Raw genomic sequence first — 13,660 nt, forward strand, 5'->3', positions numbered from 1 at the left:
CTGAGGTCATTAGTCGCCTAGAACTTAGAACTAATTAAACCTAACTAATCTAAGGACATCACACACATCCATGCCCGAGGCAGGATTCGAACCTGCGACCGTAGCGGTCGCTTGGTTCCAGACTGTAGCGCCTAGAACCGCACGGCCACTCCGGCCGGCGGACACCATGCAGATTAATCGAACATCTAAATAAGCATAATGCTGGTACCACCAGGATGTGTTCTTTCTCCTCACCCCCGTGGCAGTAATTGAATTAAGAGTCAGCTGGGAAACACATTTAAATCAATTGACGACCATTGAGTTAGCGCCACGAATTTTCAAACTTACACTGCCATGTATGAAGGCGAGTGACACCACGAGTGTTAACGTCGATCGAGGGGTGTCGTCGTTATCGTATTGAATGACATTGAGTGATTACAAGGATTAGAGGCACTCTTTATTTATTTCATTGCAAGGGCAGATGGGCATAGCACTTGTTGCGCAGGAGAGGAGATAGTCTCGGCATTTGCATTACAGCCCTGTGGGAAACCTCTGCAAAAAACCTAGGCTGGGACTGAAAAATGCACAAAGCGCTGTGTTGATGTCTTAACTGCGGCTACTATTCTGTTCAGGAGTCTAGTCTCGAGTTCATGGACAAGACTCCTCACCGCAACATCGGCGAGGGCCTCTATCTTCACCAGCATCTACACCCCAGGATCCGCAGCTGCTGGTCTTGCTCTGCCTTCAGCGACTGCAGCGACTTTTCTGTCTCGACGTTTCGGCTCCGCACAATGAGAGTGGTCGACAACAGGGATGCCAGCTGGTTACCGAGTTCAGGGGCCGCTGCCAGGCCACTTCTGATCTTCACGGGAGTCCCGCAGTTCCCGCGTCTTCTTCTTCTTCTTCTCCTCCTCTTCTTACAAGGGAACCTCCCCATCGCATCCCCCTCAGATTTAGTTATAAGTTGGCACAGTGGATAGGCCTTGAAAAACTGAACGCAGATCAATCGAAAAAACAGGAAAAAGTTGTGTGGAACTATGAAAAAAATAAGCAAAATATACAAACTGAGTAGTCCACGCGCATGATAGACAACATCAAGGAGAGTGTGAGCTCAGGAGCGCCGTGGTCCCGTGGTTAACATGAGCAGCTGCGGAACGAGAGGTCCTTGGTTCAAATCTTCCCTCGAGTGAAAAGTTTGCTTTCTTTATTTTCACAAAGTTATGATCTGTCCGTTCGTTCATTGACGTCTCTGTTCACTGTAATAAGTTTAGTGTCTGTGTTTTGCGACCGCACCGCAAAACCGTGCGATTAGTAGACGAAAGGACGTGTCTCTCCAATGGGAACCAAAAACATTTGATCGCAAGGTCATAGGTCAACCGATTCCTCCACACTAAAACACGTCTGATATATTCTATACGACAATGGTGACGGTAAGTGCGTCACATGACAGGAATATGTTGTCGACCCACCTAACTTGTACACTTGGCGAATGGGTCAAAAGATTCTTCTACCTTGCCCGATTTAGGTTTTCTTGTGGATATGATAATCACTCCCAACATAAGAGTTTGTCACATAAACTGCAACAAATGAACGCAACAGTTTCACAGTCGCACAGTTTTCCCTGTGCTCTGTCAAAACATAGGTTTTGTTTCGATGTTTGTTTAAGTGTAGCGTCCACATACTACGGCGCAGTTACCTCGCATCGGAGGGACAGATAATATTTGTCTGAAAATAAAAAAATAAACTTTTCACTCGAGGGAAGGCTTGAACCAGGGACCTCTCGTTCCGCAGCTGCTCACGCTAACCACGGGACCACGAAGCTCCTGAGCTCACACTCTCCTTGATGTTGCTTATCAATCAGATGGACTATACTCAGTTTGCATATTTTGCTCATTTTTTTCATAGATCCACACAACTTCTTCCTGTTTTCTCGATTGATCTGTGTTCAGTTTTTCAAGGCCTATCCACTGTGCCAACTTATAATTAAATCTGAGGGGGGTGCGATGGGGAGGTTCCCTTGTTAGCGACTTCCTTCGACTTCGCTTGCCTCTTGTCTCCAACGCTGCAGCCACGCCAGCTCCCAATGTGTGATTCTCCACAGCGAGCACACATTGGATTATTTCGCTCTTCTGCGTGAACTTGCGGCTGTCATGACGGCCGGCACACTTAACGCATTTCACTTGACTGTTACAGTATTTTGCTCTTGATATTTATGCCACCGTGGCTTAATGTAAAATCTGGCTAGAAGAGATTCAATCTACACTTCGAAGCCAACCAAGTCCGTCACCTTCATGGAACAATTCGAAGCACAGGCACTGAACTCGGCGACTTGCAAACCTAAAGTGTTGTACAGGTACGTCGATGATACTTTCGTGGTGTGGAGCCATGGTGAAGAACAGCTCGGTGACTTCCTAAGACACTTGAACAGCCTCCATGCCAACATAACATTTACCATGGAAGTAGAAAAGGGCAAGAAACTGCCATTTCTATATGTGCTGGTCACAAGGGAAGGCGAAAACCTCGGACACAGCGTGTATCGAAAACCGACGCACACGGACCGATACCTGCACAAACTGTCAAACCACCACCCGAGCCAGAAAAGAGGCATGATTAGTAGGCTCGAAACGAGAGCAGGACGAATATGTGAGCCGCAACACCTCAAACGAGAAATGCAACACCTGGAAACTGTTCTGAGGAGCAATGGGTACTCCACAAATTACATTAGAAGTGTAACAGAGCCAAACACTCGGCGAAGTAAGGAACCAGAAAAAGAAATGTCGGGTACGGCCTTTCTGCCATACATTCCCAGAGTGACGGACAGAATCGGCCGTATATTGCGCAAACATGGCGTAAAGACGATTTTCAAACCGACAAGGAAGATAAAAGAGTGTCTTAGATCGGCGAAGGAGAAAAGAGACCCACTTGCAATGTCGGGAATATACCGTATACCATGCACATGCGGAAAAGTTTATGTCGGAATGACTGGACGATCAATTAACACCAGGATCAAAGAGCATAAGCGACATTGCAGGTTGGGGCAGGTGGAGAAATCGGCCGTGGCAGAGCACGCACAGAATGAGACCGACCACGTAATAAAATTCGCCGACACGGAAGTTCTGGCTGTAGAGAAGCACTATCACACGCGCTTGTTCAGAGAAGCTTTAGAAATACGAAAACATGCGAACAGTTTCAACAAGAAAGAGGAAAGCCTTAAGGTAAACGGATCTTGGCTTCCCGTACTGCAGCGAACGACCGTCGCAGGTAGCAAGAGGAGAACCGCACCGGAAATGACTGCAGAGAAGCCCTCGGACGTTGGCGCGCCAGGTACATATAGTCTGCGGCCGCGAGCTCGGCCCTGGTTCACCACCGGCAATGGAGGGTGAAGCTATGACAATGCCAGCCACTCGTGCTGGCGAAACGTCAGAAAAATCATTAGATGAACGTCGGCCGAAGAACCCGAGACAGAAGCCAATAGGCAGTTTGTCACCTTGAAAATGTTTTCTATCCTCTTGAAATTAACCTCGTAAAGTCGACGGATCTACTGCCAGAATAAACAAGTTTTTTCTTATTGGTTCGATAGTGAAGTTTGACGGTGGCATCCCATCCACTGTTCAGTAGCGCCTGATGCACTGCTTTCACGTCGAACCTCCACGTTAGCCCTCGTAGCAGAGCCGTAAATTGTGGTGTCGTCTTCTGAAGGACTGTCCTGACTTGTTCTTCGATGAGATAGTCCTTCATCACCTCCCTCACTTTGTCCTGGTCTCTCAATCAGTAAGTCCGGATCTCAGGTTGAAAAATGTTCAAATGTGTATGAAATCTTATGGGACTTAGCTGCTAAGGTCATCAGTCCCAAGCTTTCACACCACTTAACCTAAATTATCCTAAGGACAAATACACACACCCATGCCCGAGGGAGGACTCGAACCTCCGCCGGGACCAGCCGCACAGTCCATAGGGACCAGCCGCACAGTCCATGACTGTAGCACCTTAGACCGGGATCTCAGGTGATATGTAATTATCCATCGGTGTGATTTTACTTCGATAACGGCGATCTTCAGTCGGATCCCCACGGGTCTCAGTCCAGTTGCCCCCAGTGTATCGGACAAACACCAGGTATCCTTCGGCTCAGTACCTGTCGTGATGTGGGACTACTTCTTCTTGATTCTGTTGTTGTCTTATCTCCAACCCTGATTTCACGGCGGTCGACGTTTCTGGACGAACAGTAGTCCTCTTCGTACTTGTTGCGGCTACTTCTTCCCACGCTGTGTGCTAACTTAACACTGACAGTTTGCTTGGCCGTAAGAACAGCTCTGAGTTACTAAAATAACTTGAAATTAATGTGTTTAAAATGCCTAAAATATTTAAATGCAGTACAAGACACGTGCACCACCATATTCACTATCACACATTATTTAAGAAACCGTAGATTTGGTCAGATATTCTTGATCCTTCTGTTACGATACCCATAATACAAGAAGGAGGCTACGATAATATAACATGGATATGTGGTTGGATGATCACTTATCAAAGGACAAGGTTGAGCAAGCTACTCTTGTAAAACACGTTAAATGCTCCTCCAATAGGAAGCAAGAATCTTTAAAATTCTAGCACATTCGTCTCCTCCTCAGCTGAAACAGAGACCAAATCTCCTGGTTAATTATTTGCTGTCCTCTTGTGTGAGTACGAAACGCAGTCAAATAAAATATGGCGCACCGTGATCAGTACGCCACAAGGACCATACATTCCAGTGTCGTATATCTGGAGGAAAAAGTCATACGTCACACCGCTGTAGCCTAGCGAGGGAGAAACACATGTCGTCTGTATGACTGAAAGGAGATAGACCACACCCGCGTTGTTGACTTAATTAGACACAGTTTATTGTCCATTACTTCCAACCACACTTGTTCCCACCTAGTCTTGACTCTATTCTTTACCAAGATCCAGAATTAAAAGATAACAGCCCTCGGTCACTAATTTTTAACGAATTAACCGGCTTTCAGCACTGCTAGGAGTTTTTTCCTCAGAATTTAAACAAAAGAATGGTCTATAACATGGACACAGAATTATGACTAAAACGTATGATACAAAATATCAGTACGAAATTATCGTGAAAGACTGGCAGTACTTATATGTCATTTGTAAATAATAAATATGCCAAAAGGGCATTAGTCACAAAGATATTTAAGATAAAAAAACTGTGATGGCGAGCCACTAAGGGCTGCTCGTTACTTGCGTGGTGCAGGTTGTAAACGGACTGAGGTGCCCACCGTTAACAAATGCGGCCAGGTGAACATGGCACTGCAACGAGTGCGCCATCTAGTAGCCGTAGATACAATTAGGCTACTTCACATTGAAATATAGGCAGAAATGATTATAAATGAACAGTATGTGGTACATAATGGGAAGCAATGTTTGTTTGATAGTAGCATACAACGTAACATTTTGTCTACATCAAAGCTTATAACAGTAAGGTAAAACATGAAAGTATCATTATGAAAATGTAGATAGGACTGAATGACAACTTTTAGAAAGCAATATTGAAATGAAATACAGCCAAGAAACATTTGATAATTAGAAAACATAGGACTACCTTAAAAGGAAAAGAAAATTTCGGCAAACTGCACAAGGAAACCCGAAGTCAGATACCGAGTAACGGCATTATCCCGTTGAAATTTTTTTTGTTACGTAACTGTAGATGTTCGTTACGGATGATGCTATCCTTTCGAGCTACATGCTTGAAAATCTCTAATTCTTCTAGAATGTCTAGTCTACGTCCTTTCTTTTCGGTGTGCAAAATGTTGCTATCACAGATGGTTTTAGGTGAATGACCTGTAATTAGAAGATGGTCGGCAAAAGATGAATTTTGGGAGCTAGTGCCATTTTTCTTAGCAAGTGTTCTTTATATCTGGTAGTGAAGGTACGTTGCTTTTTCCACTAATAACAATTTGAAAAAAAAAAATCATTCATAATTTACATTCTATTCGTTCCCCTTTAGAAAATTCTGGTGTCAAAAAAACTGTCTGCGATACTTGCACCTCTTAGTATACAGGACAAATACAATATTGTAATACTGACGATATTAATTTGTAAGATACAACTTAACAATAAATATATGTAAATAATCCTAATTATGTAGGAAGAATTTGAAATGAAAGTAACTAATGAAATAACAAGTCCAAATGAATATATGCTTCTTATGTTTTCAACTACATGAATTTCTTTTGTTATTCGTTGGATTAGAGTTACTTTGGTACGTCCTTGACTTTTGACTGTACCGACTCAGATAATAATCTACCCTTGCAGCCAGCTGTGCATCCTGTACAGACTGTAAGCGATAATATGAGCAGTCTTTCAGTTATTGTGTACTGCAGTAAGTCTCAAGCACTACTCCATACAGGAGTCATACGTACTCTGTTTGATACCACTTATCAATGTAAGTTGTAATATTGTAATTCTTATCGGTTGTCCAAATGCTTAGTGATTCTTCAGAATATCACATGAAGATAATAAACTGTTATTAGTTAACTTACTACCACACAGAACGTTTCAGTGATATCATAGTGTTGTTACGTCACTCGCTAAATTACATTCAAGCATTTTTTCGTGGTCACCGTGATATCACGACATCTATTCTCCCACCATCACCAATACTAAATAATAAACACCGATCAGCCAGAAAGCTATGACTGCCGACCTACTATCGACATAAACCAGTCCAGGCGATAGCAGAGTCGCCTAGCGAGGAATGAGGGCTACTCAGACACCCGCACTGTGCATTTAGTATCAGTCGGCGTGCTGCTCTCGTGTAGAATGGAGAGGGCGGGCTGTCTTTGATTGAGGACAGATTGTGATGGCTCGAAGGCTCACCGCGAGCATTACGGAATCTGCACGACTTGTTGAGTGTTCGAGCGTGCTGCGGTGAGTGTCTTCAACACGTGGGAAACCAAGGTGAAATCACGTCCACATGTCGTGGGGTTGGACGGCCATCCCTCATCACATATGTCGGACGTCATAGGCTGGGCAGACTGCTAAAACAGGACAGGCGGCGAACAGTAGCGGAACTAGCATCAGAAGTTAATGCTGTGCAGAGTAGAAGTGTGTCTCAACAAAGAGCGCACCGAACAGTTCTAGCTATGGGCCTTCGCAATCTTACACCATGACATTGGCAATTACGACTGAAATGGCAAGTGACCGTCAACGCTGGACGTGACGCAGTGGCAGAGCGTTGCATGGTCTGAATCCGTCGTCTTCCAGGGGAACACCTCCTTCACTCCTGTACGGCAGGATGGAGACAAGCTCTTAGCGGCTTCCTTACGCTCTGGGGAACATTCATGTGGACGTCCATGGGTCCAGTGGAGCTCGTGCAAGGCACCAAGACAGCCATGAGTATCGTACACTTGTTGAAGACCACACGCACCCCATCACGATGAACATGTTTACCGACGGCAGTGGTAGTTTTCAACGAGATAATGCGCCATATCACAAGGTCAGAAGGGTGACGGAGTGCGGCAAGGAACATAGTGGAGAGTGGAGCATTCCTATCGATGTCTGCCCCCCCCTCCCCCTAGGATGTGACTGAACGTGGAGTCAGAGGTCATCGCCCTCCTCCCTGGAATTTACGGGAAGTAGGTGGCTTGTGAGTGCAGATGTGGTGCGAACTCCCTTCAGCGACTTATCAAGGCCTCACTGCTTCCATGCCATGATGCACTGCCACTGTTACCCGTGACAAAGGTGGACATACTGGCTGTTACATAGGTGGTCATAATGTTCTGGCTGGTCAGTGTATGTATGACGGTTAGAATAAATCTGAGTATTATATTTTGTTGGAGATGCTCCTGGCTCCAGTGTTGTTCTTACTTTTTCCTGTCATCCTCAGTCTAGCAAGGAGTGGCATACCGCCTCAGTATTTTTTTCCCTGATAGCAACCCGTATATGCACTATGTTTGCTTGAAATTGCTCCGGACCGGCCGCTGTGGCAGAGCGGTTCTAGGCCCTTCAGTCCGGAACAGCGCTGCTGCTGAGGTCGCAGGTTCGAATCCTGCCTCCGGCATGCATGTGTATGATGTCCTTAGGTTAGTTAGGCTTAAGTAGTTCTAAGTATAGGGGACTGGTGACCTCAGATGTTAAGTCCCATAGTGCTCAGAGCCATGTGAATTGCTCCGGGCGTTGCAGAATTACCCTTATATGTCACCTTTTCCCCCCTCCCCTCCCCCTCCCTGCGCTCCACCCCCCCCCCCCCCTCTTCCGCAACCACAACCATCCACCCCTACAAATAGTCCTTTTAAGACTGTCATTCTCCTGTTATAGTAAATTATATAAGTATCAAAAGTAGTTGAAGTTATTCTAGAACTATGTTATGAAACAAATACATACACACTGAAATTTGTGTACGTTAGTCGATAAAGTTAGGAAATCATGCGGAATTACCTCAGTTATCCTTCAGATTTTATAATCAAACACTTCATATAAGACTGTTCACATTAGCCAGACGATTAGTGCAAACGAATAGTCAAACACAATTAGCGGGAACACTTGGTCAAACATCACTTACAAAGAGCCCGTATCTCGTGGTCGTGTGGTAGCGTTCTCGCTTCCCACGCCCGGGTTCCCGGGTTCGATTCCCGGCGGGGTCAGGGATTTTCTCTGCCTCGTGATGGCTGGGTGTTGTGTGCTGTCCTTAGGTTAGTTAGGTTTTGCAAAAACAGACATAATGTCTTACGGGATAACCGCAATCAGTGATTTTATAATGTTACTTAAAATCCGTCTTGATTGCAAATTTTTTTATTATTCATATGACCGGTTTCGGTTCTGAATGAACCGAAACCGGTCATATGAATAATAAAAAAATTTGCAATCAAGACGGATTTTAAGTAACATTATAGTTAGGTTTTAGTAGTTCTAAGTTCTAGGGTACTGATGACCTTAGATGTTACGTCCCATAGTGCTCAGAGCCATTTGAACCATTTGAACTTACAAAGAAACCACAGTAAATTGATAATATTCTTATGCGAAATGGGGGCAATTTCACTTATTTTGATTGATCTGATCTATGAATGCAAGAAAACTCACTGGGGTAACTTATTTGGATTCTTTAAACTACCACACGAAGAATGGCCGGAACACATGGTTGAACACACTTACAGAGAAACTATAGTAAATTCAGTAAAATTGCCTCACAAAACTAGAGTAGACTCATTCATATTCAACTGACTAAACTTTTAATATGAGAAGGATGACATGAAAATGTAAATTCGATACAGTTGATATAATACACGACAGGTGGCGGGAACATGTGGCAAAAAAAAAAAAGAAAAACACCCGTAGGCAAAAAAACACCCTTAATCTTCACAGCATTTGACCAAAAATGCTACTCTCAGAGAAATTTTGTGAGATTTACATTTGGTACAACACCTCGTAATTACGGACGAAATGTAATTTGAGCATTAACTGATGGTCCACACTCGACCTGGATGGTTTCTTTCCGCTAAGCCACCAAAAATAGAATAATTAACACAACCCTATAGTTTTCCCGACTACGGTAATGGTGAAACACAAATGATTAGCATTTTCCACGACTAAACACCACATTCCATTACCTTATTTACTCCTTTGCTAAATGATCGAACGTCCACACACTTAGCCAGTCAGTATTTAATAGGGCAGAAATAGCAGGGCAACGGCTCTTCGCTGAAGCCCAGTGAAGGGTGCAGATCTTTCATTGGTTGTGACATCCTGACACCTTACGACCTGGTAAGTCAGCTGATCTTTGACTCTCGTTTCCTTTGCCACATTTGCCGACAGGTTTAAGTTGGTACAACCTTCATTCTACGGCAGCTATATATAGTTAGCAATGTACACTCCAAGCTTTACCTCAACCTCGCTTTCAGGCTTTCAGTCACATAGAAACTGAAATGAAACGAAGGAAGATTAGTGTTTTATATATATAAGATAAATGGATCCACTTTCTATGCAAAAGTCTTAGTATATTAATATTAAGAGGAGAACGTTTTCCATGTACCATACAACGATGCCAAATCAGAATCGGGCGAACCAACTTAATGGAACAGAATTAACAGTACCGCTTCGACCTCCGTAGGCGCGATGTTATGACAACAGAGACGGAAGACCACATGCCGCCAACCAAGTGACCCGTTGCGTCGTTTCTCCGCAAGCGGGTCAAGTGATTATGAGACACCACTGATGACCTAGACGTGAATGGCCAGACGGGGATTTTAAGCTGCTCCTCGCAAATGCCAGACTGTTATTTGTCCACAGCAATGCCACCTCGCCTGGTCCGTTTCGTGATGCATTTGGGTGCTACAACCAGTTCCAGAACTAACGTAGCACCACAGGGGATAAATGAATAACACTTTGTACAACAGCTGTCCATAATTACCAACACGTTGCAGATGGTGTGCTGAGTTCACGCAAGCAGTTTCTTTTCTTTTCGTCGTAAACGTCACACTACAACGGTTTTTAAAAACGTTTGGAATAGCCCGCACACTGTTGACAGCTTGGGCCAGCCAACACCTTCGTCAGTGGCCATATGAACGTTGAGGAAGCGGTTTCTGTAATGTACTGGTCTCCCAATACAACCAACACTTAATGAAGTGTTTCGCCCATTTGCTTCTACCGATATAGTTTCACATCAGTATCTACTTGGTTACAACTTGCTACCGTGCTTATACCGTGTTTACGGACTACGGTTCACCACCTAGACAGTTCGTTATCGCGTCTCCAGTACTACACACATCTTCATTAGCAGAGGACAGAGCCTAACCTACAAACACGATACAAAACACTTTTGAAAATCAGCCAACACGGTTTCACTGTGTGATAACGTTAAAATGCTAAAGAAGAAATACGTGTCACTTTTACCGACGGTGCTCTGCCCTGTACTTAATTCCTTTTCTCATCACACTTGCCAGAGTTGACCAACGGCCACAGGAAACAGTATGTTCCTCACCACTGGGGACAAGCGCGTCGAGCCGGCGCGTGACTGATGTGAAGGGACGCGCGTCCTCCATGAAAGCGAAGCCACCTCCCCGAGACGTGTACCAGCCCACACTGACAGCCAGGACTTACATGCGGCACAGAACGTCAACTATAATGTGCAGCCAGTGTCGTCTCACACATACCGAGTTCTGTGATTGAACGTTTACATCCACATACACTCATGCTCATAAATTAAGGATAATGCTGATACATGGTGAAACAACGCACTGGTTGGCGGTTTTCGGGTTTACATCACATCGGGGTATGTCCATGCGGTGCATTTGACCTGCGGTCGTCGCACGGTGGCGCTGGCATCAGTCCACATAAGCAGAGGTGTGTTGGTGCATGTCAGAGTATGGTGCAGCGAATAAGTGTGCAGATGTTTTCAGACGTGCTAATGGTGACTGTGAGTTGAAAATGGCTCAAGAACACATATTGATGACGTTATGAGTGGTAGAATACTAGGGTGACTGGAATCTGGTCAAACACAGCAGGACGTAACACGGGCCCTCCTTGTGACACAAAGTGTGATCTCAAGATTATGGCAACGATTCCAGCAGACAGGGAGCGTGTCCAGGCACTACAGTACGGGATATCCGTAGGGTACAACACCACAAGAAGACCGATATCTCACCATCAGAGCTCGCAGGTGGCCACGGAGTACTGCAGGTAGCGCCGGCCGCGGTGGTCTAGCGGTTCTGGCGCTGCAGTCCGGAACCGAGGGACTGCTGCGGTCGCAGGTTCGAATCCTGCCTCGGGCATGGGTGTGTTGATGTCCTTAGGTTAGTTAGGTTTAAGTAGTTCTAAGTTCTAGGGGACTTATGACCTAAGATGTTGAGTCCCATAGTGCTCAGAGCCATTTGAACCATGTTTACTGCAGGTAGCCTCGCTCGGGACCTTACCGCAGTCACTGGAACAGTTGTCTCCAGACACACAGTCAACAGACAACTGAACAGACATGGTTCGTTGGCCCGGAGACCTGCAAGGTGCATTCCACTGACCCCTGGTCACAGGAGAGCCCGTAAAGCCTGGTGACAAGAACACAGTACATGGTCATTGGAACAGTGGTCCCAGGTTATGTTCACGGACGAGTCGAGGTGTAGTCTGGACAGTGATTTTCGCCGGGTTTTCATCTGGCATGAACCAGGAACCAGATACCAACCCCTTAATGTCCTTAAAAGGGACCTGTATGGAGGTCGTGGTTTGATGGTGTGGGATGGGATTACGATTGGTGCACGTACACCCCTGCTTGTCTTTGACAGAGGAACTGTAACAGGTCAGGTGTATCGGGACGTCATTTTACACCAGGGGTGCAGTGGGTGCAGTGGGTCCCACATTCCTCCTGATGGATGATGACGCACGGTTCCACCGAGCTGCCATCGTGGATGAGTACCTTGAAACAGAAGATATCAGGGGAATGGAGTGACCTGGCTGTTCTCCAGTCCTAAACCCCATCGAGCACTTCTGAGATGCTCTCGGTCGACGTATCGTTGCACGCCTTCAAACCCTTTGAAACCCTTCTGGAGCTCCGGCAGGCATAGGTGCAAGAATGGTAGGCTATACCCCAGCAGCTGCTCTATCACCTGATCCAGAGTACGCCAACCCATTGTGCGGCCTGTGTACGTGTGCATGGTGATCATATCCCATATTGATGTCGGGGTACATGCTCAGGAAACAGTGGCGTTTTGTAGCACATGTTTTTCGGGACGGTTTTCTCAACTTATCACCAATACCGTGGACTTACAGATCTGTGCATGTGTGTTCCCTATGTGCCTATGCTATTAGCACCAGTTTTTTGTAGTGTCACGTTGTGTGGCACCACATTTTGCAATTATCCTTAATTTATGAGCATGAATGTAGATACTATGCTATCCACTGTTAATTGCATGACGGTGGCACTAGTCATTCCATTTCCTGTTTCACTCGCAGTAGGATCGAGGGAAGATGATTTCCCGTATGACTCCTTAGGGGCCATAAGAGCTCTTATCCTGTCCTCGCAGTCTCACACGATATGAACGTTGCAAGCAGTAGAATCACTGTGCAGTCTGTTGCAAATGTAGGTTCTCTAAGCTTCCTTAATACCGTTTCGCGCGAAGATGATCTACTTCCGTCTGATGCGTCCGACCTGAGCTCACGCAGCATTACTGTGAAGTCTGGTACTAACCGGAGCGAATCGTAACAAATCTACGAGCACACCTGTGAATTCAATGTCCTCCCTTATGCCACCTTATGGGGGTCCCGAACTCTCAAGCAGTCCTCAAGAAAAGGTCGGACAAGAGTTCTGTACGCGGTTTGCGGAAGATTATAGTGGTGGTAAGTGGGACCAGACTGCTGAGGTCATCGGTCCCTAAGCTTACACGCCGGCCGTAGTGGCCGATCGGTTCTAGGCGCTACAGTCTGGAACCGCGAGACCGCTACGGTCGCTGGTTCGAATCCTGCCTCGAGCATGGATGTGTGTGATGTCTTTAGGTTACTTAGGTTTAATTAGTTCTAAGTTCTAGGGAACTGATGACCTCAGAAGTTAAGTCCCATAGTGCTCAGAGCCATTTGAACCATTTAAGCCTACACACTACTTAATCCAACTTAAACTAACTTACGCTAAGGACAACACACACACGCCCATGCCAGAGGGAGGACTCGAACCTCCGACAGGGTGAGCCACACGAACCGTGGCAAGGCCCCTAGA

This window comes from Schistocerca cancellata, chromosome 9 (assembly GCF_023864275.1).
Source record: "Schistocerca cancellata isolate TAMUIC-IGC-003103 chromosome 9, iqSchCanc2.1, whole genome shotgun sequence".
Lineage (NCBI taxonomy): Eukaryota > Metazoa > Arthropoda > Insecta > Orthoptera > Acrididae > Schistocerca > Schistocerca cancellata.